This window comes from Podarcis tiliguerta (genome assembly GCF_965153285.1).
Source record: "Podarcis tiliguerta genome assembly, chromosome: 7".
Taxonomy (NCBI): Eukaryota; Metazoa; Chordata; class Lepidosauria; order Squamata; family Lacertidae; genus Podarcis; species Podarcis tiliguerta.
This window is the reverse complement of record NC_139540.1, coordinates 69,412,856-69,438,968: the sequence shown is the minus strand read 5'-3', so window position 1 is coordinate 69,438,968 and position 26,113 is coordinate 69,412,856.

The following is a 26,113-nucleotide window of genomic DNA, read 5'->3' as shown; positions in this document are numbered from 1 at the left end:
GAAAATGGCTGATTTTTGATGAAATTGTGACCGCGCGGCTTAGGGATTTTTTCAGAAAAATCTTTTTCCACAGCTGGAGTAGTTGAGGGCTGATTTCTTGGCCTATGATCAAAAACCTTCCGTTTGCACCGCCAAAAATTTCAGGGGAGAGTTTGCTGCAGTTTGGCACCATTTTTTAGGAAAGTGGAAAATGGCTGATTTTTGATGAAATTGTGACCGCGCGGCTTAGGGATTTTTTTTCAGAAAAATCCTTCCGTTTGCACCGCCGAAACTTTCAGGGGAGAGCTTGGAACTGTGTGGCACCATTTCTGAGCAAAGTGGAAAACGGCCGATTTTTGATGAAATTGTGTACGCGCGGCTAAGGGATTTTTTTCAGAAAAATCCTTCCCTTTCCAACGCCAAACCTTTCAGGGGAGAGTTTGCAACACTTTGGCACCATTTTTGAGCAAAGTGGAAAACGGCCGATTTTTGATTAAATTCAGACCGCGCGGCTTAGCGATTTTTTCAGAAAAATCTTTTTCCGCAGGAAAAGTAGTTGAGGGCTGATTTCTTGACCTATGATCAAAAACCTTCCGTTTACACCGCCAGAACTTTCAGGGGAGAGTTTGCAGCAGTTTGGCACCATTTTTGAGAAAAGTGGAAAACGGCCGATTTTTGATGAAATTATGACCGCGCGGCTTAGGGATTTTTTTCAGAAAAATCCTTCCGTTTCCACCGCCAAACCTTTCAGGGGAGAGTTTGCAGCAGTTTGGCACCAATTTTTTGGAAAGTGGAAAATGGCTGATTTTTGATGAAATTGTGACCGCGCGGCTTAGGGATTTTTTCAGAAAAATCTTTTTCCACAGCTGGAGTAGTTGAGGGCTGATTTCTTGGCCTATGATCAAAATCCTTCCGTTTGCACCGCCAAACCTTTCAGGTGAGAGTTTGGAACACTGTGGCACCATTTTTGAGAAAAGTGGAAAACGGCCGATTTTTGATGAAATTATGACCGCGCGGCTTAGGGATTTTTTTCAGAAAAATCCTTCCGTTTCCACCGCCAAACCTTTCAGGGGAGAGTTTGCAACAGTTTGGCACCATTTTTGAGCAAAGTGGAAAACGGCCGATTTTTGATGAAATTGTGACCACGCGGCTTAGGGATTTTTTCAGAAAAATATTTTTCCACAGGTGAAGTAGTCGAGGGCTCATTTCTTTGCCCATGATCAAAAGCCTTCCGTTTCCACTGCCAAAACTTTCAGCAGTGAGTTTGCAACTGTTTGACACAATTTTTTAGGAAAGTGGAAAATGGCTGATTTTTGATGAAATTGTGACCGCGCGGCTTAGGGATTTTTTTCAGAAAAATCCTTCCCTTTCCACCGCCAAACCTTTCAGGGGAGAGTTTGCAACAGTTTGGCACCATTTTTGAGCAAAGTGGAAAACGGCCGATTTTTGATGAAATTGTGACCGCGCGGCTTAGCGATTTTTTCAGAAAAATCTTTTTCCGCAGGAAAAGTAGTTGAGGGCTGATTTCTTGACCTATGATCAAAAGCCTTCCGTTTGCACCACCAGAACTTTCAGGGGAGAGTTTGCAGCAGTTTGGCACCATTTTTGAGAAAAGTGGAAAACGGCCGATTTTTGATGAAATTGTGTCCGCGCGGCTTAGGGATTTTTTTCAGAAAAATCCTTCTGTTTCCACCTCCAAACCTTTCAGGGGAGAGTTTGCAGCAGTTTGGCACCATTTTTTAGCAAAGTGGAAAATGGCTGATTTTTGATGAAATTGTGACCGCGCGGCTTAGGGATTTTTTCAGAAAAATCTTTTTCCACAGCTGGAGTAGTTGAGGGCTGATTTCTTGGCCTATGATCAAAAACCTTCCGTTTGCACCGCCAAAACTTTCAGGGGAGAGTTTGCCACAGTTTGGCACCATTTTTTAGGAAAGTGGAAAATGGCTGATTTTTGATGAAATTGTGACCGCGCGGCTTAGGGATTTTTTTCCAGAAAAATCCTTCCGTTTGCACCGCCAAACCTTTCAGGGGAGAGTTTGGAACAGTGTGGCACCATTTTTGAGAAAAGTGGAAAACGGCCGATTTTTGATGAAATTATGACCGCGCGGCTTAGGGATTTTTTTCAGAAAAATCCTTCCGTTTCCACCGCCAAACCTTTCAGGGGAGAGTTTGCAACAGTTTGGCACCATTTTTGAGCAAAGTGGAAAACGGCCGATTTTTGATGAAATTGTGACCACGCGGCTTAGGGATTTTTTCAGAAAAATCTTTTTCCACAGGTGAAGTAGTCGAGGGCTCATTTCTTTGCCCATGATCAAAAGCCTTCCGTTTCCACTGCCAAAACTTTCAGCAGTGAGTTTGCAACTGTTTGACACAATTTTTTAGGAAAGTGGAAAATGGCTGATTTTTGATGAAATTGTGACCGCGCGGCTGAGGGATTTTTTTCAGAAAAATCCTTCCCTTTCCACCGCCAAACCTTTCAGGGGAGAGTTTGCAACAGTTTGGCACCATTTTTGAGCAAAGTGGAAAACGGCCGATTTTTGATGAAATTGTGACCGCGCGGCTTAGCGATTTTTTCAGAAAAATCTTTTTCCGCAGGAAAAGTAGTTGAGGGCTGATTTCTTGACCTATGATCAAAAGCCTTCCGTTTGCACCACCAGAACTTTCAGGGGAGAGTTTGCAGCAGTTTGGCACCATTTTTGAGAAAAGTGGAAAACGGCCGATTTTTGATGAAATTGTGTCCGCGCGGCTTAGGGATTTTTTTCAGAAAAATCCTTCTGTTTCCACCTCCAAACCTTTCAGGGGAGAGTTTGCAGCAGTTTGGCACCATTTTTTAGCAAAGTGGAAAATGGCTGATTTTTGATGAAATTGTGACCGCGCGGCTTAGGGATTTTTTCAGAAAAATCTTTTTCCACAGCTGGAGTAGTTGAGGTCTGATTTCTTGGCCTATGATCAAAAACCTTCCGTTTGCACCGCCAAAACTTTCAGGGGAGAGTTTGCCGCAGTTTGGCACCATTTTTTAGGAAAGTGGAAAATGCCTGATTTTTTATGAAATTGTGACCGCGCGGCTTAGGGATTTTTTTCCAGAAAAATCCTTCCGTTTGCACCGCCAAAACTTTCAGGGGAGAGTTTGGAACAGTGTGGCACCATTTTTGTGCAAAGTTGAAAACGGACGATTTTTGATGAAATTGTGAACGCGCGGCTTAGGGGTTTTTTCAGAAAAATCTTTTTCCGCAGGAAAAGTAGTTGAGGGCTGATTTCTTGACCTATGATGAAAAGCCTTCCGTTTGCACCACCAGAACTTTCAGGGGAGAGTTTGGAACAGTGTGGCACCATTTTTGTGCAAAGTTGAAAACGGACGATTTTTGATGAAATTGTGACCGCGCGGCTTAGGGATTTTTTTTCAGAAAAATCCTTCCATTTGCACCGCCAAAACTTTCAGGGGAGAGTTTGCAGCAGTTTGGCACCATTTTTGAGCAAAGTGGAAAACGGCCGATTTTTGATGAAATTATGACCGCGCGGCTTAGGGATTTTTTTCAGAAAAATCCTTCCGTTTCCACCGCCAAACCTTTCAGGGGAGAGTTTGCAGCAGTTTGGCACCATTTTTTAGCAAAGTGGAAAATGGCTGATTTTTGATGAAATTGTGACCGCGCGGCTTAGGGATTTTTTCAGAAAAATCTTTTTCCACAGGTGAAGTAGTTGAGGGCTGATTTCTTGGCCTATGATCAAAAGCCTTCCGTTTACACCTCTAGAACTTTCGGGGGAGAGTTTGCAGCAGTTTGGCACCATTTTTGAGCAAAGTGGAAAACGGCCGATTTTTGATGAAATTGTGACCGCGCGGCTTAGGGATTTTTTTCCAGAAAAATCCTTCCGTTTGCACCGCCAAAACTTTCAGGGGAGAGTTTGGAACAGTGTGGCACCATTTCTGAGCAAAGTGGAAAACGACCGATTTTTGATGAAATTGTGACCGCGCGGCTTAGGGATTTTTTCAGAAAAATCTTTTTCCATGGTTGAAGTAGTTGAGGGCTTATTTCTTGGCCTATGATCAAAAGCCTTCCGTTTGCACCGCCAGAACTTTCAGGGGAGTGTTTGCAGCAGTTTGGCACCATTTTTGAGGAAAGTGGAAAACGGCCGATTTTTGATGAAATTGTGACCGCGCGGCTTAGGGATTTCTTTCAGAAAAATCTTTTTCTGCAGGTAAAGTAGTTGAGGGCTGATTTCTTGACCTATGATCAAAAGCCTTCCGTTTGCACCGCCAAAACTTTCAGGGGAGAGTTTGGAACAGTGTGGCATCATTTTTGAGCAAATTTGAAAACGGCTGGTTTTTGATGAAATTCTGACCGCGCGGCTTAGCGATTTTTTCAGAAAAATCTTTTTCCGCAGGAAAAGTAGTTGAGGGCTGATTTCTTGACCTATGATCAAAAGCCTTACGTTTACACCGCCAGAACTTTCAGGGGAGAGTTTGCAGCAGTTTGGCACCATTTTTGAGAAAAGTGTAAAATGGCTGATTTTTGATGAAATTGTGACCGCGCGGCTTAGGGATTTTTTTCCAGAAAAATCCTTCCGTTTGCACCGCCAAAACTTTCAGGGGAGAGTTTGGAACAGTGTGGCACGATTTTTTAGCAAAGTGGAAAATGGCTGATTTTTGATGAAATTGTGACCGCGCGGCTTAGGGATATTTTTTCAGAAAAATCCTTTCGTTTGCACCGCCGAAACTTTCAGGGGAGAGCTTGGAACTGTGTGGCACCATTTCTGAGCAAAGTGGAAAACGGCCGATTTTTGATGAAATTGTGACCGCGCGGCTTAGGGATTTTTTTCAGAAAAATTATTCCCTTTCCACCGCCAAACCTTTCAGGAGCGAGTTTGCAACAGTTTGGCACCATTTTTGAGCAAAGTGGAAAACGGCCGATTTTTGATGAAATTCTGACCGCGCCGCTTAGCGATTTTTTCAGAAAAATCTTTTTCCGCAGGAAAAGTAGTTGAGGGCTGATTTCTTGACTTATGATCAAAAGCCTTCCGTTTTCACCGCCAGAACTTTCAGGGGAGAGTATGGAACAGTGTGGCACCATGTCTGAGCAAAGTGGAAAAAGGCCGATTTTTGATGAAATTGTGACCGCGCGGCTTAGGGATTTTTTTCAGCAAAATTATTCCCTTTCCACAGCCAAACCTTTCAGGGGAGAGTTTGCAACAGTTTGGCACCATTTTTGAGCAAAGTGGAAAACGGCCGATTTTTGATGAAATTCTGACCGCGCGGCTTAGGGGTTTTTTCAGAAAAATCTTTTTCCGCAGGAAAAGTAGTTGAGGGCTGATTTCTTGACCTATGATCAAAAGCCTTCCGTTTGCACCGCCAGAACTTTCAGGGGAGAGTTTGCAGCAGTTTGGCACCATTTTTGAGAAAAGTGGAAAACGGCCGATTTTTTATGAAATTGTGACCGCGCGGCTTAGGGATTTTTTTCAGAAAAATCCTTCCGTTTCCACCGCCAAACCTTTCAGGGAAGATTTTGCAGCAGTTTGGCACCATTTTTTAGCAAAGTGGAAAATGGCTGATTTTTGATGAAATTGTGACCGCGCGGCTTAGGGATTTTTTCAGAAAAATCTTTTTCCACAGCTGGAGTAGTTGAGGGCTGATTTCTTGGCCTATGATCAAAAGCCTTCCGTTTGCACCGCCAAACCTTTCAGGTGAGAGTTTGGAACAGTGTGGCACCATTTTTGAGAAAAGTGGAAAACGGCCGATTTTTGATGAAATTCTGACCGCGCGGCTTAGGGATTTTTTTCAGAAAAATCCTTCCGTTTCCACCGCCAAACCTTTCAGGGAAGATTTTGCAGCAGTTTTGCACCATTTTTTAGGAAAGTGGAAAATGGCTTATTTTTGATGAAATTGTGACCGCGCGGCTTAGGGATTTTTTCAGAAAAATCTTTTTCTGCAGGAAAAGTAGTTGAGGGCTGATTTCTTGACCTATGATCAAAAACCTTCCGTTTGCACCGCCAAAACTTTCAGGGGAGAGTTTGCAGTAGTTTGGCACCATTTTTTAGGAAAGTGGAAAATGGCTTATTTTTGATGAAATTGTGACCGCGCGGCTTAGGGATTTTTTTTCAGAAAAATCCTTCCGTTTTCACCGCCAAAACTTTCAGGGGAGAGGTTGGAACAGTGTGGCACCATTTCTGAGCAAAGTGGAAAACGGCCGATTTTTTATGAAATTGTGACCGCGCGGCTTAGGGATTTTTTTCAGAAAAATCCTTCCGTTTCCACCGCCAAACCTTTCAGGGGAGAGTTTGTGAAAGTTTGGCACCATTTTTGAGCAAAGTGGAAAACGGCCGATTTTTGATGAAATTGTGACCACGCGGCTTAGGGATTTTTTCAGAAAAATATTTTTCCACAGGTGAAGTAGTCGAGGGCTCATTTCTTTGCCCATGATCAAAAGCCTTCCGTTTCCACTGCCAAAACTTTCAGCAGTGAGTTTGCAACTGTTTGACACAATTTTTCAGCAAAGTGGAAAACGGCTGATTTTTGATGAAATTGTGACCGCGCGGCTTAGGGATTTTTTTCAGAAAAATCCTTCCGTTTCCACCGCCAAACCTTTCAGGGGAGAGTTTGTGACAGTTTGGCACCATTTTTTAGCAAAGTGGAAAATGGGTGATTTTTGATGAAATTGTGACCGCGCGGCTTAGGGATTTTTTCAGAAAAATCTTTTTCCACAGGTGAAGTAGTTGAGGGCTGATTTCTTGGCCTATGATCAAAAGCCTTCCGTTTACACCTCCAGAACTTTCGGGGGAGAGTTTGCAGCAGTTTGGCACCATTTTTGAGCAAAGCGGAAAACGGCCGATTTTTGATGAAATTGTGACCGCGCGGCTTAGGGATTTTTTTCAGAAAAATCCTTCCGTTTCCACCGCCAAACCTTTCAGGGGAGAGTTTGTGACAGTTTGGCACCATTTTTTAGCAAAGTGGAAAATGGGTGATTTTTGATGAAATTGTGACCGCGCGGCTTAGGGATTTTTTCAGAAAAATCTTTTTCCACAGGTGAAGTAGTTGAGGGCTGATTTCTTGGCCTATGATCAAAAGCCTTCCGTTTACACCTCCAGAACTTTCGGGGGAGAGTTTGCAGCAGTTTGGCACCATTTTTGAGCAAAGCGGAAAACGGCCGATTTTTGATGAAATTGTGACCGCGCGGCTTAGGGATTTTTTCAGAAAAATCTTTTTCCGCAGGAAAAGTAGTTGAGGGCTGATTTCTTGACCTATGATCAAAAGCCTTCCGTTTGCACCGCCAGAACTTTCAGGGGAGAGTTTGTAACAGTTTGGCACCATTTTTTAGGAAAGTGGAAAATGGCAGATTTTTGATAAAATTGTGGCTGCGTGGCTTAGGGATTTTTTTCCAGAAAAATCCTTCCGTTTGCACCGCCAAAACTTTCAGGGGAGAGTTTGGAACAGTGTGGCACCATTTCTGAGCAAAGTGGAAAACGACCGATTTTTGATGAAATTGTGACCGCGCGGCTTAGGGATTTTTTCAGAAAAATCTTTTTCCACGGTTGAAGTAGTTGAGGGCTTATTTCTTGGCCTATGATCAAAAGCCTTCCGTTTGCACCGCCAGAACTTTCAGGGGAGTGTTTGCAGCAGTTTGGCACCATTTTTTAGGAAAGTGGAAAATGCCTGATTTTTGATGAAATTGTTACCGCGCGGCTTAGGGATTTTTTTCCAGAAAAATCCTTCCGTTTGCACCGCCAAAACTTTCAGGGGAGAGTTTGGAACAGTGTGGCACCATTTCTGAGCAAAGTGGAAAACGACCGATTTTTGATGAAATTGTGACCGCGCGGCTTAGGGATTTTTTCAGAAAAATCTTTTTCCATGGTTGAAGTAGTTGAGGGCTTATTTCTTGGCCTATGATCAAAAGCCTTCCGTTTGCACCGCCAGAACTTTCAGGGGAGTGTTTGCAGCAGTTTGGCACCATTTTTGAGGAAAGTGGAAAACGGCCGATTTTTGATGAAATTGTGACCGCGCGGCTTAGGGATTTCTTTCAGAAAAATCTTTTTCTGCAGGTAAAGTAGTTGAGGGCTGACTTCTTGACCTATGATCAAAAGCCTTCCGTTTGCACCGCCAAAACTTTCAGGGGAGAGTTTGGAACAGTGTGGCATCATTTTTGAGCAAATTGGAAAACGGCTGGTTTTTGATGAAATTCTGACCGCGCGGCTTAGCGATTTTTTCAGAAAAATCTTTTTCCGCAGGAAAAGTAGTTGAGGGCTGATTTCTTGACCTATGATCAAAAGCCTTACGTTTACACCGCCAGAACTTTCAGGGGAGAGTTTGCAGCAGTTTGGCACCATTTTTGAGAAAAGTGGAAAATGGCTGATTTTTGATGAAATTGTGACAGCGCGGCTTAGGGATTTTTTTCCAGAAAAATCCTTCCGTTTGCACCGCCAAAACTTTCAGGGGAGAGTTTGGAACAGTGTGGCACCATTTTTTAGCAAAGTGGAAAATGGCTGATTTTTGATGAAATTGTGACCGCGCGGCTTAGGGATTTTTTCAGAAAAATCTTTTTCCACAGCTGGAGTAGTTGAGGGCTGATTTCTTGGCCTATGATCAAAAGCCTTCCGTTTGCACCGCCAAACCTTTCAGGTGAGAGTTTGGAACAGTGTGGCACCATTTTTGAGAAAAGTGGAAAACGGCCGATTTTTGATGAAATTCTGACCGCGCGGCTTAGGGATTTTTTTCAGAAAAATCCTTCCGTTTCCACCGCCAAACCTTTCAGGGAAGATTTTGCAGCAGTTTTGCACCATTTTTTAGGAAAGTGGAAAATGGCTTATTTTTGATGAAATTGTGACCGCGCGGCTTAGGGATTTTTTCAGAAAAATCTTTTTCTGCAGGAAAAGTAGTTGAGGGCTGATTTCTTGACCTATGATCAAAAACCTTCCGTTTGCACCGCCAAAACTTTCAGGGGAGAGTTTGCAGTAGTTTGGCACCATTTTTTAGGAAAGTGGAAAATGGCTTATTTTTGATGAAATTGTGACCGCGCGGCTTAGGGATTTTTTTTCAGAAAAATCCTTCCGTTTTCACCGCCAAAACTTTCAGGGGAGAGGTTGGAACAGTGTGGCACCATTTCTGAGCAAAGTGGAAAACGGCCGATTTTTTATGAAATTGTGACCGCGCGGCTTAGGGATTTTTTCAGAAAAATCTTTTTCCGCAGGAAAAGTAGTTGAGGGCTGATTTCTTGACTTATGATCAAAAGCCTTCCGTTTTCACCGCCAGAACTTTCAGGGGAGAGTATGGAACAGTGTGGCACCATGTCTGAGCAAAGTGGAAAAAGGCCGATTTTTGATGAAATTGTGACCGCGCGGCTTAGGGATTTTTTTCAGCAAAATTATTCCCTTTCCACAGCCAAACCTTTCAGGGGAGAGTTTGCAACAGTTTGGCACCATTTTTGAGCAAAGTGGAAAACGGCCGATTTTTGATGAAATTCTGACCGCGCGGCTTAGGGGTTTTTTCAGAAAAATCTTTTTCCGCAGGAAAAGTAGTTGAGGGCTGATTTCTTGACCTATGATCAAAAGCCTTCCGTTTGCACCGCCAGAACTTTCAGGGGAGAGTTTGCAGCAGTTTGGCACCATTTTTGAGAAAAGTGGAAAACGGCCGATTTTTTATGAAATTGTGACCGCGCGGCTTAGGGATTTTTTTCAGAAAAATCCTTCCGTTTCCACCGCCAAACCTTTCAGGGAAGATTTTGCAGCAGTTTGGCACCATTTTTTAGCAAAGTGGAAAATGGCTGATTTTTGATGAAATTGTGACCGCGCGGCTTAGGGATTTTTTCAGAAAAATCTTTTTCCACAGCTGGAGTAGTTGAGGGCTGATTTCTTGGCCTATGATCAAAAGCCTTCCGTTTGCACCGCCAAACCTTTCAGGTGAGAGTTTGGAACAGTGTGGCACCATTTTTGAGAAAAGTGGAAAACGGCCGATTTTTGATGAAATTCTGACCGCGCGGCTTAGGGATTTTTTTCAGAAAAATCCTTCCGTTTCCACCGCCAAACCTTTCAGGGAAGATTTTGCAGCAGTTTTGCACCATTTTTTAGGAAAGTGGAAAATGGCTTATTTTTGATGAAATTGTGACCGCGCGGCTTAGGGATTTTTTCAGAAAAATCTTTTTCTGCAGGAAAAGTAGTTGAGGGCTGATTTCTTGACCTATGATCAAAAACCTTCCGTTTGCACCGCCAAAACTTTCAGGGGAGAGTTTGCAGTAGTTTGGCACCATTTTTTAGGAAAGTGGAAAATGGCTTATTTTTGATGAAATTGTGACCGCGCGGCTTAGGGATTTTTTTTCAGAAAAATCCTTCCGTTTTCACCGCCAAAACTTTCAGGGGAGAGGTTGGAACAGTGTGGCACCATTTCTGAGCAAAGTGGAAAACGGCCGATTTTTTATGAAATTGTGACCGCGCGGCTTAGGGATTTTTTTCAGAAAAATCCTTCCGTTTCCACCGCCAAACCTTTCAGGGGAGAGTTTGTGAAAGTTTGGCACCATTTTTGAGCAAAGTGGAAAACGGCCGATTTTTGATGAAATTGTGACCACGCGGCTTAGGGATTTTTTCAGAAAAATATTTTTCCACAGGTGAAGTAGTCGAGGGCTCATTTCTTTGCCCATGATCAAAAGCCTTCCGTTTCCACTGCCAAAACTTTCAGCAGTGAGTTTGCAACTGTTTGACACAATTTTTCAGCAAAGTGGAAAACGGCTGATTTTTGATGAAATTGTGACCGCGCGGCTTAGGGATTTTTTTCAGAAAAATCCTTCCGTTTCCACCGCCAAACCTTTCAGGGGAGAGTTTGTGACAGTTTGGCACCATTTTTTAGCAAAGTGGAAAATGGGTGATTTTTGATGAAATTGTGACCGCGCGGCTTAGGGATTTTTTCAGAAAAATCTTTTTCCACAGGTGAAGTAGTTGAGGGCTGATTTCTTGGCCTATGATCAAAAGCCTTCCGTTTACACCTCCAGAACTTTCGGGGGAGAGTTTGCAGCAGTTTGGCACCATTTTTGAGCAAAGCGGAAAACGGCCGATTTTTGATGAAATTGTGACCGCGCGGCTTAGGGATTTTTTTCAGAAAAATCCTTCCGTTTCCACCGCCAAACCTTTCAGGGGAGAGTTTGTGACAGTTTGGCACCATTTTTTAGCAAAGTGGAAAATGGGTGATTTTTGATGAAATTGTGACCGCGCGGCTTAGGGATTTTTTCAGAAAAATCTTTTTCCACAGGTGAAGTAGTTGAGGGCTGATTTCTTGGCCTATGATCAAAAGCCTTCCGTTTACACCTCCAGAACTTTCGGGGGAGAGTTTGCAGCAGTTTGGCACCATTTTTGAGCAAAGCGGAAAACGGCCGATTTTTGATGAAATTGTGACCGCGCGGCTTAGGGATTTTTTCAGAAAAATCTTTTTCCGCAGGAAAAGTAGTTGAGGGCTGATTTCTTGACCTATGATCAAAAGCCTTCCGTTTGCACCGCCAGAACTTTCAGGGGAGAGTTTGTAACAGTTTGGCACCATTTTTTAGGAAAGTGGAAAATGGCAGATTTTTGATAAAATTGTGGCTGCGTGGCTTAGGGATTTTTTTCCAGAAAAATCCTTCCGTTTGCACCGCCAAAACTTTCAGGGGAGAGTTTGGAACAGTGTGGCACCATTTCTGAGCAAAGTGGAAAACGACCGATTTTTGATGAAATTGTGACCGCGCGGCTTAGGGATTTTTTCAGAAAAATCTTTTTCCACGGTTGAAGTAGTTGAGGGCTTATTTCTTGGCCTATGATCAAAAGCCTTCCGTTTGCACCGCCAGAACTTTCAGGGGAGTGTTTGCAGCAGTTTGGCACCATTTTTTAGGAAAGTGGAAAATGCCTGATTTTTGATGAAATTGTTACCGCGCGGCTTAGGGATTTTTTTCCAGAAAAATCCTTCCGTTTGCACCGCCAAAACTTTCAGGGGAGAGTTTGGAACAGTGTGGCACCATTTCTGAGCAAAGTGGAAAACGACCGATTTTTGATGAAATTGTGACCGCGCGGCTTAGGGATTTTTTCAGAAAAATCTTTTTCCATGGTTGAAGTAGTTGAGGGCTTATTTCTTGGCCTATGATCAAAAGCCTTCCGTTTGCACCGCCAGAACTTTCAGGGGAGTGTTTGCAGCAGTTTGGCACCATTTTTGAGGAAAGTGGAAAACGGCCGATTTTTGATGAAATTGTGACCGCGCGGCTTAGGGATTTCTTTCAGAAAAATCTTTTTCTGCAGGTAAAGTAGTTGAGGGCTGACTTCTTGACCTATGATCAAAAGCCTTCCGTTTGCACCGCCAAAACTTTCAGGGGAGAGTTTGGAACAGTGTGGCATCATTTTTGAGCAAATTGGAAAACGGCTGGTTTTTGATGAAATTCTGACCGCGCGGCTTAGCGATTTTTTCAGAAAAATCTTTTTCCGCAGGAAAAGTAGTTGAGGGCTGATTTCTTGACCTATGATCAAAAGCCTTACGTTTACACCGCCAGAACTTTCAGGGGAGAGTTTGCAGCAGTTTGGCACCATTTTTGAGAAAAGTGGAAAATGGCTGATTTTTGATGAAATTGTGACAGCGCGGCTTAGGGATTTTTTTCCAGAAAAATCCTTCCGTTTGCACCGCCAAAACTTTCAGGGGAGAGTTTGGAACAGTGTGGCACCATTTTTTAGCAAAGTGGAAAATGGCTGATTTTTGATGAAATTGTGACCGCGCGGCTTAGGGATTTTTTCAGAAAAATCTTTTTCCACAGCTGGAGTAGTTGAGGGCTGATTTCTTGGCCTATGATCAAAAGCCTTCCGTTTGCACCGCTAAACCTTTCAGGTGAGAGTTTGGAACAGTGTGGCACCATTTTTGAGAAAAGTGGAAAACGGCCGATTTTTGATGAAATTCTGACCGCGCGGCTTAGGGATTTTTTTCAGAAAAATCCTTCCGTTTCCACCGCCAAACCTTTCAGGGAAGATTTTGCAGCAGTTTTGCACCATTTTTTAGGAAAGTGGAAAATGGCTTATTTTTGATGAAATTGTGACCGCGCGGCTTAGGGATTTTTTCAGAAAAATCTTTTTCTGCAGGAAAAGTAGTTGAGGGCTGATTTCTTGACCTATGATCAAAAACCTTCCGTTTGCACCGCCAAAACTTTCAGGGGAGAGTTTGCAGTAGTTTGGCACCATTTTTTAGGAAAGTGGAAAATGGCTTATTTTTGATGAAATTGTGACCGCGCGGCTTAGGGATTTTTTTTCAGAAAAATCCTTCCGTTTTCACCGCCAAAACTTTCAGGGGAGAGGTTGGAACAGTGTGGCACCATTTCTGAGCAAAGTGGAAAACGGCCGATTTTTTATGAAATTGTGACCGCGCGGCTTAGGGATTTTTTTCAGAAAAATCCTTCCGTTTCCACCGCCAAACCTTTCAGGGGAGAGTTTGTGAAAGTTTGGCACCATTTTTGAGCAAAGTGGAAAACGGCCGATTTTTGATGAAATTGTGACCACGCGGCTTAGGGATTTTTTCAGAAAAATATTTTTCCACAGGTGAAGTAGTCGAGGGCTCATTTCTTTGCCCATGATCAAAAGCCTTCCGTTTCCACTGCCAAAACTTTCAGCAGTGAGTTTGCAACTGTTTGACACAATTTTTCAGCAAAGTGGAAAACGGCTGATTTTTGATGAAATTGTGACCGCGCGGCTTAGGGATTTTTTTCAGAAAAATCCTTCCGTTTCCACCGCCAAACATTTCAGGGGAGAGTTTGTGACAGTTTGGCACCATTTTTTAGCAAAGTGGAAAATGGGTGATTTTTGATGAAATTGTGACCGCGCGGCTTAGGGATTTTTTCAGAAAAATCTTTTTCCACAGGTGAAGTAGTTGAGGGCTGATTTCTTGGCCTATGATCAAAAGCCTTCCGTTTACACCTCCAGAACTTTCGGGGGAGAGTTTGCAGCAGTTTGGCACCATTTTTGAGCAAAGCGGAAAACGGCCGATTTTTGATGAAATTGTGACCGCGCGGCTTAGGGATTTTTTTCAGAAAAATCCTTCCGTTTCCACCGCCAAACCTTTCAGGGGAGAGTTTGTGACAGTTTGGCACCATTTTTTAGCAAAGTGGAAAATGGGTGATTTTTGATGAAATTGTGACCGCGCGGCTTAGGGATTTTTTCAGAAAAATCTTTTTCCACAGGTGAAGTAGTTGAGGGCTGATTTCTTGGCCTATGATCAAAAGCCTTCCGTTTACACCTCCAGAACTTTCGGGGGAGAGTTTGCAGCAGTTTGGCACCATTTTTGAGCAAAGCGGAAAACGGCCGATTTTTGATGAAATTGTGACCGCGCGGCTTAGGGATTTTTTCAGAAAAATCTTTTTCCGCAGGAAAAGTAGTTGAGGGCTGATTTCTTGACCTATGATCAAAAGCCTTCCGTTTGCACCGCCAGAACTTTCAGGGGAGAGTTTGTAACAGTTTGGCACCATTTTTTAGGAAAGTGGAAAATGGCAGATTTTTGATAAAATTGTGGCCGCGTGGCTTAGGGATTTTTTTCCAGAAAAATCCTTCCGTTTGCACCGCCAAAACTTTCAGGGGAGAGTTTGGAACAGTGTGGCACCATTTCTGAGCAAAGTGGAAAACGACCGATTTTTGATGAAATTGTGACCGCGCGGCTTAGGGATTTTTTTCAGAAAAATCCTTCCGTTTCCACCGCCAAACCTTTCAGGGGAGAGTTTGTGACAGTTTGGCACCATTTTTTAGCAAAGTGGAAAATGGGTGATTTTTGATGAAATTGTGACCGCGCGGCTTAGGGATTTTTTCAGAAAAATCTTTTTCCACAGGTGAAGTAGTTGAGGGCTGATTTCTTGGCCTATGATCAAAAGCCTTCCGTTTACACCTCCAGAACTTTCGGGGGAGAGTTTGCAGCAGTTTGGCACCATTTTTGAGCAAAGCGGAAAACGGCCGATTTTTGATGAAATTGTGACCGCGCGGCTTAGGGATTTTTTCAGAAAAATCTTTTTCCGCAGGAAAAGTAGTTGAGGGCTGATTTCTTGACCTATGATCAAAAGCCTTCCGTTTGCACCGCCAGAACTTTCAGGGGAGAGTTTGTAACAGTTTGGCACCATTTTTTAGGAAAGTGGAAAATGGCAGATTTTTGATAAAATTGTGGCCGCGTGGCTTAGGGATTTTTTTCCAGAAAAATCCTTCCGTTTGCACCGCCAAAACTTTCAGGGGAGAGTTTGGAACAGTGTGGCACCATTTCTGAGCAAAGTGGAAAACGACCGATTTTTGATGAAATTGTGACCGCGCGGCTTAGGGATTTTTTCAGAAAAATCTTTTTCCGCAGGAAAAGTAGTTGAGGGCTGATTTCTTGGCCTATGATCAAAAGCCTTCCGTTTGCACCACCAGAACTTTCAGGGGAGAGTTTGGAACAGTGTGGCACCATTTTTGTGCAAAGTTGAAAACGGACGATTTTTGATGAAATTGTGACCGCGCGGCTTAGGGATTTTTTTTCAGAAAAATCCTTCCATTTGCACCGCCAAAACTTTCAGGGGAGAGTTTGCAGCAGTTTGGCACCATTTTTGAGCAAAGTGGAAAACGGCCGATTTTTGATGAAATTATGACCGCGCGGCTTAGGGATTTTTTTCAGAAAAATCCTTCCGTTTCCACCGCCAAACCTTTCAGGGGAGAGTTTGCAGCAGTTTGGCACCATTTTTTAGCAAAGTGGAAAATGGCTGATTTTTGATGAAATTGTGACCGCGCGGCTTAGGGATTTTTTCAGAAAAATCTTTTTCCACAGGTGAAGTAGTTGAGGGCTGATTTCTTGGCCTATGATCAAAAGCCTTCCGTTTACACCTCTAGAACTTTCGGGGGAGAGTTTGCAGCAGTTTGGCACCATTTTTGAGCAAAGCGGAAAACGGCCGATTTTTGATGAAATTGTGACCGCGCGGCTTAGGGATTTTTTTCAGAAAAATCCTTCCGTTTCCACCGCCAAACCTTTCAGGGGAGAGTTTGTGACAGTTTGGCACCATTTTTTAGCAAAGTGGAAAATGGGTGATTTTTGATGAAATTGTGACCGCGCGGCTTAGGGATTTTTTCAGAAAAATCTTTTTCCACAGGTGAAGTAGTTGAGGGCTGATTTCTTGGCCTATGATCAAAAGCCTTCCGTTTACACCTCCAGAACTTTCGGGGGAGAGTTTGCAGCAGTTTGGCACCATTTTTGAGCAAAGCGGAAAACGGCCGATTTTTGATGAAATTGTGACCGCGCGGCTTAGGGATTTTTTCAGAAAAATCTTTTTCCGCAGGAAAAGTAGTTGAGGGCTGATTTCTTGACCTATGATCAAAAGCCTTCCGTTTGCACCGCCAGAACTTTCAGGGGAGAGTTTGTAACAGTTTGGCACCATTTTTTAGGAAAGTGGAAAATGGCAGATTTTTGATAAAATTGTGGCCGCGTGGCTTAGGGATTTTTTTCCAGAAAAATCCTTCCGTTTGCACCGCCAAAACTTTCAGGGGAGAGTTTGGAACAGTGTGGCACCATTTCTGAGCAAAGTGGAAAACGGCCGATTTTTGATGAAATTGTGACCGCGCGGCTTAGGGATTTTTTCAGAAAAATCTTTTTCCGCAGGAAAAGTAGTTGAGGGCTGATTTCTTGACCTATGATGAAAAGCCTTCCGTTTGCACCACCAGAACTTTCAGGGGAGAGTTTGTAACAGTTTGGCACCATTTTTTAGGAAAGTGGAAAATGGCAGATTTTTGATAAAATTGTGGCCGCGTGGCTTAGGGATTTTTTTCCAGAAAAATCCTTCCGTTTGCACCGCCAAAACTTTCAGGGGAGAGTTTGGAACAGTGTGGCACCATTTCTGAGCAAAGTGGAAAACGGCCGATTTTTGATGAAATTATGACCGCGCGGCTTAGGGATTTTTTTCAGAAAAATCCTTCCGTTTCCACCGCCAAACCTTTCAGGGGAGAGTTTGCAGCAGTTTGGCACCATTTTTTAGCAAAGTGGAAAATGGCTGATTTTTGATGAAATTGTGACCGCGCGGCTTAGGGATTTTTTCAGAAAAATCTTTTTCCACAGGTGAAGTAGTTGAGGGCTGATTTCTTGGCCTATGATCAAAAGCCTTCCGTTTACACCTCTAGAACTTTCGGGGGAGAGTTTGCAGCAGTTTGGCACCATTTTTGAGCAAAGCGGAAAACGGCCGATTTTTGATGAAATTGTGACCGCGCGGCTTAGGGATTTTTTCAGAAAAATCTTTTTCCGCAGGAAAAGTAGTTGAGGGCTGATTTCTTGACCTATGATCAAAAGCCTTCCGTTTGCACCGCCAGAACTTTCAGGGGAGAGTTTGTAACAGTTTGGCACCATTTTTTAGGAAAGTGGAAAATGGCAGATTTTTGATAAAATTGTGGCCGCGTGGCTTAGGGATTTTTTTCCAGAAAAATCCTTCCGTTTGCACCGCCAAAACTTTCAGGGGAGAGTTTGGAACAGTGTGGCACCATTTCTGAGCAAAGTGGAAAACGACCGATTTTTGATGAAATTGTGACCGCGCGGCTTAGGGATTTTTTCAGAAAAATCTTTTTCCACAGGTGAAGTAGTTGAGGGCTGATTTCTTGGCCTATGATCAAAAGCCTTCCGTTTACACCTCCAGAACTTTCGGGGGAGAGTTTGCAGCAGTTTGGCACCATTTTTGAGCAAAGCGGAAAACGGCCGATTTTTGATGAAATTGTGACCGCGCGGCTTAGGGATTTTTTTTCAGAAAAATCCTTCCATTTGCACCGCCAAAACTTTCAGGGGAGAGTTTGCAGCAGTTTGGCACCATTTTTGAGCAAAGTGGAAAACGGCCGATTTTTGATGAAATTATGACCGCGCGGCTTAGGGATTTTTTTCAGAAAAATCCTTCCGTTTCCACCGCCAAACCTTTCAGGGGAGAGTTTGCAGCAGTTTGGCACCATTTTTTAGCAAAGTGGAAAATGGGTGATTTTTGATGAAATTGTGACCGCGCGGCTTAGGGATTTTTTCAGAAAAATCTTTTTCCACAGGTGAAGTAGTTGAGGGCTGATTTCTTGGCCTATGATCAAAAGCCTTCCGTTTACACCTCTAGAACTTTCGGGGGAGAGTTTGCAGCAGTTTGGCACCATTTTTGAGCAAAGCGGAAAACGGCCGATTTTTGATGAAATTGTGACCGCGCGGCTTAGGGATTTTTTTCAGAAAAATCCTTCCGTTTCCACCGCCAAACCTTTCAGGGGAGAGTTTGTGACAGTTTGGCACCATTTTTTAGCAAAGTGGAAAATGGGTGATTTTTGATGAAATTGTGACCGCGCGGCTTAGGGATTTTTTCAGAAAAATCTTTTTCCACAGGTGAAGTAGTTGAGGGCTGATTTCTTGGCCTATGATCAAAAGCCTTCCGTTTACACCTCCAGAACTTTCGGGGGAGAGTTTGCAGCAGTTTGGCACCATTTTTGAGCAAAGCGGAAAACGGCCGATTTTTGATGAAATTGTGACCGCGCGGCTTAGGGATTTTTTCAGAAAAATCTTTTTCCGCAGGAAAAGTAGTTGAGGGCTGATTTCTTGACCTATGATCAAAAGCCTTCCGTTTGCACCGCCAGAACTTTCAGGGGAGAGTTTGTAACAGTTTGGCACCATTTTTTAGGAAAGTGGAAAATGGCAGATTTTTGATAAAATTGTGGCCGCGTGGCTTAGGGATTTTTTTCCAGAAAAATCCTTCCGTTTGCACCGCCAAAACTTTCAGGGGAGAGTTTGGAACAGTGTGGCACCATTTCTGAGCAAAGTGGAAAACGACCGATTTTTGATGAAATTGTGACCGCGCGGCTTAGGGATTTTTTCAGAAAAATCTTTTTCCGCAGGAAAAGTAGTTGAGGGCTGATTTCTTGACCTATGATGAAAAGCCTTCCGTTTGCACCACCAGAACTTTCAGGGGAGAGTTTGGAACAGTGTGGCACCATTTTTGTGCAAAGTTGAAAACGGACGATTTTTGATGAAATTGTGACCGCGCGGCTTAGGGATTTTTTTTCAGAAAAATCCTTCCATTTGCACCGCCAAAACTTTCAGGGGAGAGTTTGCAGCAGTTTGGCACCATTTTTGAGCAAAGTGGAAAACGGCCGATTTTTGATGAAATTATGACCGCGCGGCTTAGGGATTTTTTTCAGAAAAATCCTTCCGTTTCCACCGCCAAACCTTTCAGGGGAGAGTTTGCAGCAGTTTGGCACCATTTTTTAGCAAAGTGGAAAATGGCTGATTTTTGATGAAATTGTGACCGCGCGGCTTAGGGATTTTTTCAGAAAAATCTTTTTCCACAGGTGAAGTAGTTGAGGGCTGATTTCTTGGCCTATGATCAAAAGCCTTCCGTTTACACCTCTAGAACTTTCGGGGGAGAGTTTGCAGCAGTTTGGCACCATTTTTGAGCAAAGTGGAAAACGGCCGATTTTTGATGAAATTGTGACCGCGCGGCTTAGGGATTTTTTTCCAGAAAAATCCTTCCGTTTGCACCGCCAAAACTTTCAGGGGAGAGTTTGGAACAGTGTGGCACCATTTCTGAGCAAAGTGGAAAACGACCGATTTTTGATGAAATTGTGACCGCGCGGCTTAGGGATTTTTTCAGAAAAATCTTTTTCCATGGTTGAAGTAGTTGAGGGCTTATTTCTTGGCCTATGATCAAAAGCCTTCCGTTTGCACCGCCAGAACTTTCAGGGGAGTGTTTGCAGCAGTTTGGCACCATTTTTGAGGAAAGTGGAAAACGGCCGATTTTTGATGAAATTGTGACCGCGCGGCTTAGGGATTTCTTTCAGAAAAATCTTTTTCTGCAGGTAAAGTAGTTGAGGGCTGATTTCTTGACCTATGATCAAAAGCCTTCCGTTTGCACCGCCAAAACTTTCAGGGGAGAGTTTGGAACAGTGTGGCATCATTTTTGAGCAAATTTGAAAACGGCTGGTTTTTGATGAAATTCTGACCGCGCGGCTTAGGGATATTTTTTCAGAAAAATCCTTTCGTTTGCACCGCCGAAACTTTCAGGGGAGAGCTTGGAACTGTGTGGCACCATTTCTGAGCAAAGTGGAAAACGGCCGATTTTTGATGAAATTGTGACCGCGCGGCTTAGGGATTTTTTTCAGAAAAATTATTCCCTTTCCACCGCCAAACCTTTCAGGAGCGAGTTTGCAACAGTTTGGCACCATTTTTGAGCAAAGTGGAAAACGGCCGATTTTTGATGAAATTCTGACCGCGCCGCTTAGCGATTTTTTCAGAAAAATCTTTTTCCGCAGGAAAAGTAGTTGAGGGCTGATTTCTTGACTTATGATCAAAAGCCTTCCGTTTTCACCGCCAGAACTTTCAGGGGAGAGTATGGAACAGTGTGGCACCATGTCTGAGCAAAGTGGAAAAAGGCCGATTTTTGATGAAATTGTGACCGCGCGGCTTAGGGATTTTTTTCAGCAAAATTATTCCCTTTCCACAGCCAAACCTTTCAGGGGAGAGTTTGCAACAGTTTGGCACCATTTTTGAGCAAAGTGGAAAACGGCCGATTTTTGATGAAATTCTGACCGCGCGGCTTAGGGGTTTTTTCAGAAAAATCTTTTTCCGCAGGAAAAGTAGTTGAGGGCTGATTTCTTGACCTATGATCAAAAGCCTTCCGTTTGCACCGCCAGAACTTTCAGGGGAGAGTTTGCAGCAGTTTGGCACCATTTTTGAGAAAAGTGGAAAACGGCCGATTTTTTATGAAATTGTGACCGCGCGGCTTAGGGATTTTTTTCAGAAAAATCCTTCCGTTTCCACCGCCAAACCTTTCAGGGAAGATTTTGCAGCAGTTTGGCACCATTTTTTAGCAAAGTGGAAAATGGCTGATTTTTGATGAAATTGTGACCGCGCGGCTTAGGGATTTTTTCAGAAAAATCTTTTTCCACAGCTGGAGTAGTTGAGGGCTGATTTCTTGGCCTATGATCAAAAGCCTTCCGTTTGCACCGCCAAACCTTTCAGGTGAGAGTTTGGAACAGTGTGGCACCATTTTTGAGAAAAGTGGAAAACGGCCGATTTTTGATGAAATTCTGACCGCGCGGCTTAGGGATTTTTTTCAGAAAAATCCTTCCGTTTCCACCGCCAAACCTTTCAGGGAAGATTTTGCAGCAGTTTTGCACCATTTTTTAGGAAAGTGGAAAATGGCTTATTTTTGATGAAATTGTGACCGCGCGGCTTAGGGATTTTTTCAGAAAAATCTTTTTCTGCAGGAAAAGTAGTTGAGGGCTGATTTCTTGACCTATGATCAAAAACCTTCCGTTTGCACCGCCAAAACTTTCAGGGGAGAGTTTGCAGTAGTTTGGCACCATTTTTTAGGAAAGTGGAAAATGGCTTATTTTTGATGAAATTGTGACCGCGCGGCTTAGGGATTTTTTTTCAGAAAAATCCTTCCGTTTTCACCGCCAAAACTTTCAGGGGAGAGGTTGGAACAGTGTGGCACCATTTCTGAGCAAAGTGGAAAACGGCCGATTTTTTATGAAATTGTGACCGCGCGGCTTAGGGATTTTTTTCAGAAAAATCCTTCCGTTTCCACCGCCAAACCTTTCAGGGGAGAGTTTGTGAAAGTTTGGCACCATTTTTGAGCAAAGTGGAAAACGGCCGATTTTTGATGAAATTGTGACCACGCGGCTTAGGGATTTTTTCAGAAAAATATTTTTCCACAGGTGAAGTAGTCGAGGGCTCATTTCTTTGCCCATGATCAAAAGCCTTCCGTTTCCACTGCCAAAACTTTCAGCAGTGAGTTTGCAACTGTTTGACACAATTTTTCAGCAAAGTGGAAAACGGCTGATTTTTGATGAAATTGTGACCGCGCGGCTTAGGGATTTTTTTCAGAAAAATCCTTCCGTTTCCACCGCCAAACCTTTCAGGGGAGAGTTTGTGACAGTTTGGCACCATTTTTTAGCAAAGTGGAAAATGGGTGATTTTTGATGAAATTGTGACCGCGCGGCTTAGGGATTTTTTCAGAAAAATCTTTTTCCACAGGTGAAGTAGTTGAGGGCTGATTTCTTGGCCTATGATCAAAAGCCTTCCGTTTACACCTCCAGAACTTTCGGGGGAGAGTTTGCAGCAGTTTGGCACCATTTTTGAGCAAAGCGGAAAACGGCCGATTTTTGATGAAATTGTGACCGCGCGGCTTAGGGATTTTTTTCAGAAAAATCCTTCCGTTTCCACCGCCAAACCTTTCAGGGGAGAGTTTGTGACAGTTTGGCACCATTTTTTAGCAAAGTGGAAAATGGGTGATTTTTGATGAAATTGTGACCGCGCGGCTTAGGGATTTTTTCAGAAAAATCTTTTTCCACAGGTGAAGTAGTTGAGGGCTGATTTCTTGGCCTATGATCAAAAGCCTTCCGTTTACACCTCCAGAACTTTCGGGGGAGAGTTTGCAGCAGTTTGGCACCATTTTTGAGCAAAGCGGAAAACGGCCGATTTTTGATGAAATTGTGACCGCGCGGCTTAGGGATTTTTTCAGAAAAATCTTTTTCCGCAGGAAAAGTAGTTGAGGGCTGATTTCTTGACCTATGATCAAAAGCCTTCCGTTTGCACCGCCAGAACTTTCAGGGGAGAGTTTGTAACAGTTTGGCACCATTTTTTAGGAAAGTGGAAAATGGCAGATTTTTGATAAAATTGTGGCTGCGTGGCTTAGGGATTTTTTTCCAGAAAAATCCTTCCGTTTGCACCGCCAAAACTTTCAGGGGAGAGTTTGGAACAGTGTGGCACCATTTCTGAGCAAAGTGGAAAACGACCGATTTTTGATGAAATTGTGACCGCGCGGCTTAGGGATTTTTTCAGAAAAATCTTTTTCCACGGTTGAAGTAGTTGAGGGCTTATTTCTTGGCCTATGATCAAAAGCCTTCCGTTTGCACCGCCAGAACTTTCAGGGGAGTGTTTGCAGCAGTTTGGCACCATTTTTTAGGAAAGTGGAAAATGCCTGATTTTTGATGAAATTGTTACCGCGCGGCTTAGGGATTTTTTTCCAGAAAAATCCTTCCGTTTGCACCGCCAAAACTTTCAGGGGAGAGTTTGGAACAGTGTGGCACCATTTCTGAGCAAAGTGGAAAACGACCGATTTTTGATGAAATTGTGACCGCGCGGCTTAGGGATTTTTTCAGAAAAATCTTTTTCCATGGTTGAAGTAGTTGAGGGCTTATTTCTTGGCCTATGATCAAAAGCCTTCCGTTTGCACCGCCAGAACTTTCAGGGGAGTGTTTGCAGCAGTTTGGCACCATTTTTGAGGAAAGTGGAAAACGGCCGATTTTTGATGAAATTGTGACCGCGCGGCTTAGGGATTTCTTTCAGAAAAATCTTTTTCTGCAGGTAAAGTAGTTGAGGGCTGACTTCTTGACCTATGATCAAAAGCCTTCCGTTTGCACCGCCAAAACTTTCAGGGGAGAGTTTGGAACAGTGTGGCATCATTTTTGAGCAAATTGGAAAACGGCTGGTTTTTGATGAAATTCTGACCGCGCGGCTTAGCGATTTTTTCAGAAAAATCTTTTTCCGCAGGAAAAGTAGTTGAGGGCTGATTTCTTGACCTATGATCAAAAGCCTTACGTTTACACCGCCAGAACTTTCAGGGGAGAGTTTGCAGCAGTTTGGCACCATTTTTGAGAAAAGTGGAAAATGGCTGATTTTTGATGAAATTGTGACAGCGCGGCTTAGGGATTTTTTTCCAGAAAAATCCTTCCGTTTGCACCGCCAAAACTTTCAGGGGAGAGTTTGGAACAGTGTGGCACCATTTTTTAGCAAAGTGGAAAATGGCTGATTTTTGATGAAATTGTGACCGCGCGGCTTAGGGATTTTTTCAGAAAAATCTTTTTCCACAGCTGGAGTAGTTGAGGGCTGATTTCTTGGCCTATGATCAAAAGCCTTCCGTTTGCACCGCCAAACCTTTCAGGTGAGAGTTTGGAACAGTGTGGCACCATTTTTGAGAAAAGTGGAAAACGGCCGATTTTTGATGAAATTCTGACCGCGCGGCTTAGGGATTTTTTTCAGAAAAATCCTTCCGTTTCCACCGCCAAACCTTTCAGGGAAGATTTTGCAGCAGTTTTGCACCATTTTTTAGGAAAGTGGAAAATGGCTTATTTTTGATGAAATTGTGACCGCGCGGCTTAGGGATTTTTTCAGAAAAATCTTTTTCTGCAGGAAAAGTAGTTGAGGGCTGATTTCTTGACCTATGATCAAAAACCTTCCGTTTGCACCGCCAAAACTTTCAGGGGAGAGTTTGCAGTAGTTTGGCACCATTTTTTAGGAAAGTGGAAAATGGCTTATTTTTGATGAAATTGTGACCGCGCGGCTTAGGGATTTTTTTTCAGAAAAATCCTTCCGTTTTCACCGCCAAAACTTTCAGGGGAGAGGTTGGAACAGTGTGGCACCATTTCTGAGCAAAGTGGAAAACGGCCGATTTTTTATGAAATTGTGACCGCGCGGCTTAGGGATTTTTTTCAGAAAAATCCTTCCGTTTCCACCGCCAAACCTTTCAGGGGAGAGTTTGTGAAAGTTTGGCACCATTTTTGAGCAAAGTGGAAAACGGCCGATTTTTGATGAAATTGTGACCACGCGGCTTAGGGATTTTTTCAGAAAAATATTTTTCCACAGGTGAAGTAGTCGAGGGCTCATTTCTTTGCCCATGATCAAAAGCCTTCCGTTTCCACTGCCAAAACTTTCAGCAGTGAGTTTGCAACTGTTTGACACAATTTTTCAGCAAAGTGGAAAACGGCTGATTTTTGATGAAATTGTGACCGCGCGGCTTAGGGATTTTTTTCAGAAAAATCCTTCCGTTTCCACCGCCAAACATTTCAGGGGAGAGTTTGTGACAGTTTGGCACCATTTTTTAGCAAAGTGGAAAATGGGTGATTTTTGATGAAATTGTGACCGCGCGGCTTAGGGATTTTTTCAGAAAAATCTTTTTCCACAGGTGAAGTAGTTGAGGGCTGATTTCTTGGCCTATGATCAAAAGCCTTCCGTTTACACCTCCAGAACTTTCGGGGGAGAGTTTGCAGCAGTTTGGCACCATTTTTGAGCAAAGCGGAAAACGGCCGATTTTTGATGAAATTGTGACCGCGCGGCTTAGGGATTTTTTTCAGAAAAATCCTTCCGTTTCCACCGCCAAACCTTTCAGGGGAGAGTTTGTGACAGTTTGGCACCATTTTTTAGCAAAGTGGAAAATGGGTGATTTTTGATGAAATTGTGACCGCGCGGCTTAGGGATTTTTTCAGAAAAATCTTTTTCCACAGGTGAAGTAGTTGAGGGCTGATTTCTTGGCCTATGATCAAAAGCCTTCCGTTTACACCTCCAGAACTTTCGGGGGAGAGTTTGCAGCAGTTTGGCACCATTTTTGAGCAAAGCGGAAAACGGCCGATTTTTGATGAAATTGTGACCGCGCGGCTTAGGGATTTTTTCAGAAAAATCTTTTTCCGCAGGAAAAGTAGTTGAGGGCTGATTTCTTGACCTATGATCAAAAGCCTTCCGTTTGCACCGCCAGAACTTTCAGGGGAGAGTTTGTAACAGTTTGGCACCATTTTTTAGGAAAGTGGAAAATGGCAGATTTTTGATAAAATTGTGGCCGCGTGGCTTAGGGATTTTTTTCCAGAAAAATCCTTCCGTTTGCACCGCCAAAACTTTCAGGGGAGAGTTTGGAACAGTGTGGCACCATTTCTGAGCAAAGTGGAAAACGACCGATTTTTGATGAAATTGTGACCGCGCGGCTTAGGGATTTTTTCAGAAAAATCTTTTTCCACGGTTGAAGTAGTTGAGGGCTTATTTCTTGGCCTATGATCAAAAGCCTTCCGTTTGCACCGCCAGAACTTTCAGGGGAGTGTTTGCAGCAGTTTGGCACCATTTTTTAGGAAAGTGGAAAATGCCTGATTTTTGATGAAATTGTTACCGCGCGGCTTAGGGATTTTTTTCCAGAAAAATCCTTCCGTTTGCACCGCCAAAACTTTCAGGGGAGAGTTTGGAACAGTGTGGCACCATTTCTGAGCAAAGTGGAAAACGACCGATTTTTGATGAAATTGTGACCGCGCGGCTTAGGGATTTTTTCAGAAAAATCTTTTTCCATGGTTGAAGTAGTTGAGGGCTTATTTCTTGGCCTATGATCAAAAGCCTTCCGTTTGCACCGCCAGAACTTTCAGAGGAGTGTTTGCAGCAGTTTGGCACCATTTTTGAGGA